The following is a 9,564-nucleotide window of genomic DNA, read 5'->3' on the forward strand; positions in this document are numbered from 1 at the left end:
TTGTAGAAAACAAGTGGTTCATAAGATGTTTTTTGCTGAATAGATTGCTTCATTTCCAAGCACATGAAGCTTCTTGTGTTTCCCTCCTTTTAGCAGAATTATCGCTGTGGTTTTCTCCTGATAGTGCTTAGAAGTCCATCTCAGCTGGAGCGTTGCAGCCTGGTGCTGCGTGGTGCCTCTCCCTGGGGTGGTTTGCCACAGTGGGGATGGCTGTGGAGATGCAGGTGGGCTCTAACTCAGCAGAGGGGCTGAGTGCTGCTGGAGCTGCCAGCACCTCCCCATGCTCTGGAAAAACACAGCCTAGGTGATGAGAGAGCTACAGATCTCACTAGGCACCTGGATGCTGTTGACATTTAAGCAATTAAAAACAACCAAAAAGGGGATTAAACTGCCATAATCCAGGAAAGTCACCTGAGGCCTGAAGCCCGCTGGAGCAGCACTACTGAGGCTGCCAGTTTGTGCAGCAAGTCTCTGTAGTTTAGAAGTGCTGAAAAAGGAAGACACCTGAAACCCAAGAAACCCTTTGTATTTGAGATGAACCTGGCATGTGACCCTTCTAGAACCGTTGGGTGTTGCAGGCAGTAGAATTCCTGTTGATGGAGAGCTTTAATGCAGGCCCTTTATTGTTAATCTGCATCTTGCTGAGAAGAAGGACAAGTGAGGGTCCTCCAAGTCAAGATCAAGGTTAGGTGAGTGCCACAACATTAGGAGCACACCAGGAGGCAGAGAGGGCAAGATTGTAAACTGCCTCTTCCAACCAGAGGAAGGACTGCACAGGTTAAGCCGTGGGGTGAAACCCCAGTGCAAGAGTTGGAGTGAGTTGCTAATTAGGAGGTGAAGGGCAGAAACTTTCTCACAGAGATGAAAGTGCTGCTCTGCTGGGGCTTGGGGCTCAAAGCATGCCTACATTGGATGTAATGGCCTAGGTGCTCTAAGGGCTCCCACTCCTGTCCACACCACCGCTCCTGCTGCTTCCTCTTCTGTTTGGTCTTGCGACATGGTAGGTGCTGGGTAAATCAGTCTGAACCTTCTCTTGTGGGTGGTCGACTTTTCAGTGGATCATCTGACAAAATCATTTGAGAAATAAAACAAAGGTGATTGTGTCTGATTGTCTCCACTGTTTTCACCTCATGGTAGAAGGGGTAGATGCAGCCAAGAGCCATATTCTGTTCATGTGGCAGTAGGCCCTGACCCGGTACAGACCTGATCTGGCACCGTTGGCACAGGAGACATTTATGGATTTTAAGCTAGCAGAGTCTGAATTATGGTTATACTTCATGACATTGCTTGCTGGGAAAATGCTGGGTACCACAACATGGCACACATTCTAAGTAACATTTAAACTGGTGGCAAATTGCTACTTAAATATTTATTTACGAAAGATATGTAGGTTAAAATGCCTGTGGCATTTGTCCTGGAATTTGCCTGTGGCAAATGTCCAACTGGCAGCTGCTGGTAGTCACAGCTCTGCCACCCGTTATTTTCGGTACCTGCAGTGATGAGGCATTTTGCACAGATGAGATGTAGGGGAAGTTGCAGTGTCAGCACTCATTGCTTGGGCTGACAGGTGCCAGGTGATATTCTGCAATTCATATTTCTTTTCCTTTACCAAGAGCCCAACTGTCAAATACCTTTAGGCTGATAAAAATAGCTGCCCAATCTCCTGCCGGGTGATTAAAGCTCTTTGAAAACCCTGCCCACAGTCCATCATGGTTTGACTCCCTAGGGTAAAATTGAAGTAGACATCACACTTGGGTGAACACAAAGAGGAAAAAAAAAAAAAAAAAGAAGCAGAGGAGAAAGTTCATCACTAAGAAAACCCTGCCCACACTTTATAATATTACATAGCTGTGCTCCTCCTGTGTGCTGCACATGGAGATCAGTGCTATCTGCTGAGCTGACAGGAAAATCATCCCCGTATATACCAGGGTAATGTCCTCAGGTTCTGGGGAGATCTCTTAAACACCAAGGAACTGATTCACACTCTCCTGTGAGTCCCAAACCATTCTTGTTTGAGTCAAGGAAGAGCAAAAACCTCCCAAAATTTCCAATGTAAGCCTGGGGATGTTGATCTGCTGCTGGAAAAAAGGCATAAATATCCAAAGATCCTTCTTTATCTCTTGTTGTTATTTCTCTGGAGTAAAGACTCCAGGAAAGGAATTTGTGGGAAATTCAGGTTATAAATAGATTCTCAAACTCTCTCTCTTGCTGCAGCCAAAATCCCTGCAGAATTCACATGGCTATCAGCAAGATGGGGTGGGAAGGGGATGTGATGTGTCCTGGGAACATGTTGCATCTGGAAGTGAAGGGTGTCAGTGTGCAGTGGGCACACTGGTCTTGCTGGGGCACTCAGAGGGTGCTGTGTCCAGCCAGCCGGTGGGCAGATTCCCAAGCTGCAGGTCACAGACTACATGAGTTTATAAAATCAGGACAAACATCAGCTTTGTAAAACTGGTTAGGTGAAAACTGCTGACAGCAGGGACACTCTGATAGGGAAGTACTCTATTCTGTATCCTCAGCCTCTTCATGAACTGGAGCTTACATTTATCATGTCTCATTAAAATAAAACAGGGAGCATGAAAGTCATAATATGTGTTAAATTATGAAGCAGATGAGGCTATAGTACGCACCCAAGTTGGAAAAGAGTACAGCTGAGGGGAGAAGATGCAGAAAGAAAACGGAAAGTCTTTCCAAACGTGGCATGAGTGTCCATACACCAGCTTGGAGTTCGGCTTAAGGGAAAACCCAAAGTGGGGAATGCAGGGCACTGGCAGCTGGATTCCTCTGCTTGGCGTTACCTCGGGCTCCGGCAGCGCTTGCACTGGATGCGGCCGTGGAGGGGGCTGCGAGCTGCAGCGATGAGTCTTGCTCCAGAGGCTCTGGCTTCATTGCTGGAGCACAGAGGAGGCAGCGGGCAGGGACGGGAGGATCTGCTGTCCTGTCGGACTTCCCGCCAGCAGCAGAGGCCGAAGCTCTGGCCCACGGAGCGGGTGATCTCTGCCCAGGCTGTGCAAATCCGGTACGGCTCTCAAGAGATCCTGTTTGGCCATGTGGGTGGAAGGAAGTGAGGTACTGTGGGTTTTGAGGAAAACAGTGTTTCAGCAAGGAGAGCTGTGCTGTGGAGTGGGACTCAGGGAAAGGGAAAGCCGCAAATCTGGAGATTTGGCCAGAACGTTTGGAAAACATCTGCAGCAATTCATCACACAGCCCGTGTGAACACCATGTGCAGGAACGTCCTGCCCCTGGCTGCTGTGTTACTCTACCAGTGTTTTTTTTGACGTGCTGCAGTAACAACAGTGTCTTCCCTCCCATGTTCTGGTAGAAAATAATACATTTAACACATGCAGGTCCCCATAAAACCAGGCCAGTAGTTTGTATGCCACATAGGAAGCTGTGGATTAATCCCCTGCCTGAGGACTGAATGTGTTAAGAATCATCACATTAGCACATCTTCAAAATCCTGAACCCAAGCTGAGGTCTTGGTTCACAGCAAATGAAAGCAATGTCCCTCGGAGCTGTCAGACAAGGAAAGGGTCTTATCCAGTGGTTTGTAGAGAGTCCCTGTATTGCTGAGGTATTTATGGGGCTGTTTTGCCCTCGAGGCTTCTCAGTAGCTGATTTACAGTCTGGGAAAATGCAGGCAAATGGAAACCTGAGGGGGTCCTTCCATTCTTTCCTAAACTTCTCACAGCATGGGTTCTTGTGAAAAGGAGGAGATGGGGTTCCTGTGGCACAAAGAGCACCCACCCACGGACCATGGCTTCTCCTGTTGAGGACTCATGCATGGGGGCTCAGGGTAGCATTGGGCAGACTTCTGAAACACATGCAGTAATTCATCAGAGTTCTCACAAATGCCTCCTTCATCCACACCTCCCCAAACATCATTGTCTCTGGGATGGCAGGAGAGAGACCCTCCTGCACCAGCCCTGCTGCTTGCAAGGGAGAGACACGATGCATCTGGGGTCTGGGGGAGCCCCAGCAGATCAAACTCCCTCAAAATGAATCACTTCTTCACCCAGTGAGTGTTTCTGTGCTGGAAATCCTTGAACAATCCTGCTAGAGAGCGTTGATGTGAGATTTGCACAAGCACTTGCTGCTCTGAGTGTTTGCACACTGGCAGTTAATTCCCTGGGAAGTGCAGCTCCTGGGGACGGGGGTGAACTCTGGGCCCGTTGCCACTGCAGGCCGAGCATGCCAAAGGTCGCATGGGTTAAAAGGAAAAAAAAAAGAAGCTCTTAGCAAAACTCATGGGGAAAAACACCAATAGGAATTAAATGCAAAGACCTGAGCTCTGGGGAAGGACATCTCTTACCCACAGTTTGCCAGGGAGATAACACGGTATGTTGTCTTGTTGCATATTGTGTCCTGCGCTTCTGCTGTTTGCTGCCGGTAGAAACAGGGTATCGGGCTTGATGTAATCCATCTGGCTGTGATCCTGAGCTGCCTGTCCATCACAGAGCAGGCAGCGAGCAGCATCTGGCCCATGGTGCTGTTCATACAGTTACGAAGCTTGAAAGGGAACTTGAAGGCCAGGGGTGGTGGGTAAATTGGGCACATTGGCGATTGCACTCAGGTGTGTCCCTGAGCCCCTGACACCAGTGAGCTCAGGTTCTGGCTGCTGCTGAGTTGAAGTCTGAGCCCCATGGAGGATGGAGAGGAGCAAGGGCCAAAGACAAATACTTTCCTATTTCTCTCAGAGTTGCTGGTGAAGCGTACAATGAATTTATTTTCTCATCTGCCATTGTAATACTCATCGATAAAGGCTAAAATCCTGCTGACTCTTTGCTTATGAGAGGAAGTTCAAACACAGGGCATACATACCTTAGAGAGGCAAGGCTTCCCAGTCAAACACATTTACATTTATTCCCAAACATCTTTCTTCCAGTTGGAGAAAGAAAGACCAAACCTTTAACTTTGACAAGGCCTATCTTTTCCCATCTCAAGATATTTCTGGCCAGGACACTAAGGGTTGTTTTGCTGTACTTGTTTGGGAAGCGTCTGCGCAGTGGGATGGAGAAGAGCACTGACGGGCTCAGCCTGGTATAACTGTGTGTGCTTCTATTTGGCGTGGTCCATGCTCCTCTGGTGAAAGTCCAAAGGTTTGGAAAGCACTGTGATGTCAGGTACAAAAGAAAAGACGCTTGGCAGTAACTGTACAAATAAATCTGCTTCAGTACTGACTGAAATGGAACATATACTGAGAAAGAAAAACCCCCAGACACTCCTATATCCATATAAACAGAGGCTCACACAGCCAGAGTCCACTGGGCTGTTGTGGTAGCAAAGAAATAACAATAAGCCATGGCTTTATGAATTGCTTTTCCCAATTACTTTTTTATTATTTCCCCTATTTAGTGAATAATTAGGAGCTAAAGGAGAAGGGAAATGCCTGTCCTGAGTCTGTGGTGTGGTGACTGATGCTAGAAGAGGCTGCAGTAATATATTTAGATTTTAATAGAGCATTTGACACTGTGTCTTTATGTCTTCTGCGCAAAACTGATTAAGACAGGTTATTTGTGAAAGCTAATGATGGAAAAGACTGCATGAGGTGGAGAAAGGTACCTAAGTTTCTACAAACATCACTGCCAGAGTAAGTTCTGATTAATCAATTTAGACTTACGTCAGATTAACATCATCTTCATTTTTGCTGCCAGTCTCAACAAGACCTTTCAGCTCCAGGCCATCACATCATCTATTGCATAGGTAAGAGCATTTGATGAGCTCCGTCCCATTCCCTGTGGGCAGCAATCATGCTCAGAACCAAGCTTGTTTTCCTTCATTCAGTTTCATCTTCCTCTTCTAGAATTCAAAAATTACTGCAAGCCTCCATGTGCTGGAAATCTCCTTTTCATTACCCCTGAACTTGATTTAAGACATAAGACAGAGTTTTTCAAGTCACTTTCAGCTAGAAAGACTTCCAAATTCAGCTCTCCGTTTTTCATCTCTCTGAGTGCATTCAGCTGAAACCGAGTAAAAATCTTTCATATCAAGTGATTTTGAAACACTCCAGATGTGCAGACACACGTATCATCTCTGGAAGGACTTCTGATCTCTACTTGTATCTCACAGTTTCTTGCTCACACATCTGCAAGGAGTGGATCCCTGCATTCACAGGTGATATCTACACTAGAATAACCTTCCACTGCTCACCCTTGTCAGCAAGGTCGGCATTATCAGACAGATACAGCTCTCAGATTTATTCACAAAAGTTCCCATCTGCTGGTTTTGATGACAAAGGGATGTAAATTCCTTTCTCGTATCATCATTTTAATGCCTCATCTCTGGAAAAAAATATTAGTGGAGGGCATCTGAAATATCTTGGAAGGGTCATTGTTTCCCTACCCTGTCATCTGCCCAAAGCAGTAATTCTCCATCTCTTGAACAGCTTAATACTCCTTTAGCATCTCCACTGACTGCACCAAGAGACAGAAACTCCAGTCATCAGTAGAGGCCGTTATTACTTCTTGGTAGGGAGTCATATCAGGCTGCAGATGAAATAGTTGCTTCAATTCTTCTCAGTACTTTGAAGCAAGTGCTGATTAAGAGCCATCAGAGGTTCTGTCTGGCAATCAGCCACCATAGCTTTTTCAAGTAAGCTTTTTTTAAGATGAGTCAGCCATGCGGACCCCCTTTCATAGCCTTCTAATTTCCTCAGGCAACTTGATCATGCCCAACACTCTGGAGGGCCACAGCAACTTTGAATAGTTTTTGTTTTGATCATATTAAATCAGATACATCATTCCAGTAGGCATCGCTGGATCTGTGTCACACCTGGCTGCGAAAACACAAGGTGAATTCTCTGTGAATTTAGTATTTATCTTTATTAGGGCTGAAACCAGCCATGACCTGAATGAGGAAGGGTCTGGGCCATCTGCTCCCAGTAGATCAACCTGTACTTTACCACTTCTGTCTGCAGTTTTTATCTCTAGGTTGAGCTGACAGAATAGTTCTGCCTTTACAATGGGGAGTCGTTGGGTGGCCATGGCCTCCATTCAAATTCAAGAGCCCCAGATAACGGACTAATTCTGATTGTGGTGATGTGGTTTGTCTGGGAAGACAGTTACATCACCTGGGAAAAGACTGTGCTCTCCTGCAAGCTGGAGCAGAGTGCGGAAGGACTGGATGAGAGCTACTACAAGCTGAAAGCCACAGTTCTTTTCCTGAGGCAGGAGGACAGAAGTGTGGAGCGTTGCATTTGGGTGTTGTTTTCTGCAGAAGCTGTCCTCTCCCTGCCAGGCATGTGAGCTACCAGTGGTGTGTTCACAAACTCTTTGCACAGCCTGTACTTAGGGTCTGTTTGCTCATATGCATCTGTTAGTGCATTCTGGTCCTTACATGGCTGAAGAGTCAGGTAGTCTGAAGAGTTATGTTAGTCTGAAGAGTTAAACAGGAGGGCTCAAGGCAAAGTGGGAATCTGGAAAGTTGGGAATTAAGAATCTGAGTGTTGAGGGGAGTCATAAGTGAACCTGGTAAGGGGCAAGTAGCTTGAACATAACCTGAGAGTCTGTGACCTGGCAAGAAATTCAGAGTATCAGGACCAAAGAACTGCCTGGACTTAGTTGTCTTAAAGACTTTCAAGGGATTCAGCAGTGCTTATTCCTCTCATTCCTCCATCCTCTGAGGCAGAAAGCCCCCAAACCATTACCAGGACTGCCCTCTTTCTTGGAGGGAACTCTCCACCTTGCTGCTATTGACACAAGACCCCTCCATCCTCACCAGCTGTCCACCAGATCTCCCTAGGAGTGGGGCCAAGGCTGGTCTGTGTTGCCAACATGAGAACTTTGAATGCCCACTGCAGTGGACCAGCTCCATGCAAGCCTTCCTGGGTCAGACCCGTAGCCCTGCAAGCCCGTATGCCAGGCATGGTTGGGCAATGGGTTGCAGGCTGCTGGGAAATGAAGAAAAGCACTTCTGCTTGGGCAGGAGGGACACTGTGTTGAGTTTATGCTGTATCTGTGCTGTAGATCGTGAGATAGCTCAACACTCTTGAGCCGTCAGTCCTTGCGTTTTTCATCAAACTGAACTTGATTTTTTAGAAATTATTGTTAATTATGCTCTCCAACCAGAAAGCACAGGTCTTTGATCAGTGCTTCATAAAGCAAGTACCATCCATTGCTGCACCTTGTGTCAGCTCATTAGGAGTTGCTTTCATTACAAACCATGCTCATCAGCTGAGTCTGAATCCTGCAGCTGAAAGTCTGCATAATAAGAGGAGTAAGACAAGGTTTTTGTAGCTAGGTTTCAAACCATAGAGAGCCCGTTTGTATGAAGGAGGCATTGTAATGGAAATGCAAGCACTGATGAGCAGATTAGGCCCAGCAGCTGTCCCAAAAGTGAAGTAGCTGTATAAAATGGGATGATTTTTTGGTCATTGTCTTATCTATAGCCCCAGGCTTGGATTGATGGTACCTGTGTTTGAACTGTGATAAACAGGAGTGCACATGCACAAGTTTCTTGGAGCTGTACTGCCAGGGCAGGATTTGGCCTCCCAGGTACAAAGTATCAGTGTTGAAGCCTTGTTCACACACTGTCCAGTAACTTAAAGGATAGTTGGTGTCTTGACCCTGAAAAAGCAACACACTCCAGAGGACTGTTGTCCATGAGGCTGCCCTGCAATCACAGAGTCATTGCTCTTTATAAGCTTATAGAGAACTGGAAAGTAAGAGACTTTCAGCATTAATTATAGCTCATTTGTCTGGTAGCCCACTGTTCTACAGCTGATTTAGAGCTGCCTGAAGGGAGGTTAGGAGCCTCATTGTCCAACTGTGTGGAAAAGCGATCTAAGATAGGAACAATGCAATGGGGCAGAAGGGTGCTCATGACACCATGACGGGCCTTTGCAGCAGCCTTTGCTCCCTGCTAAGGCAAAGTGGTGATGGCAACATTTGATGCAACAAAGTCATCACTGGTAGAAATCAATTAAGCCAAAAAGCCCATCAGCATTCTTGTTTTCCTTCTATTTGTCCTGAGGTCTCTGTATCCCTTGGCTTTCAGGACACTCAGGTTTTGGAGCTCCAGGCTGGGCAGTTGTGCTCTGCTACGACTCCCCTTATGGCCTCCTTGCAGCAACACCCAGCTGCAGAAAACCCCAGGCAAGGCCGGTGCCAGCATCAGCGCAGAGAGGAACAGCATCTGCAGTTTACTCCCCTCTAAGTGGGCAGCAGATGTGCTCTGAGAAGTGCATGAAACACAGCCAGCATTTCACACCCTCTTTACATGCTGTGACTACCAACTGTGCAAGTGCCATGTAGGTCAGGACCTGCACTCTGTGCTGCCTTTGCTCAGCCCGAGCCCTTGTGAGGAGCTGCTTCTACCCTACAAGGCCTCTCCGAGCTCTGATGCTCTGCAGCAAGCATGCTCTCATCTGAGAAAGGAAAGTGTTTTCAGAGCATGCCTCGAGCATTTTGGATTGGGAGCCCAGCTCATACCACAGTTCCTCTGCCAGACATGGGCCTATCATGAGTTTTTTTTCTGTTTAATCATATAAAGAAAAATGTATTTGCCTTTCTCAGCAGACATCATAACTGTAGTATCTATTTCTTAGTCCTAGAGCATATTTTTCCC

Source organism: Patagioenas fasciata, chromosome 15 (genome assembly GCF_037038585.1).
Source record: "Patagioenas fasciata isolate bPatFas1 chromosome 15, bPatFas1.hap1, whole genome shotgun sequence".
Classification (NCBI taxonomy): domain Eukaryota; kingdom Metazoa; phylum Chordata; class Aves; order Columbiformes; family Columbidae; genus Patagioenas; species Patagioenas fasciata.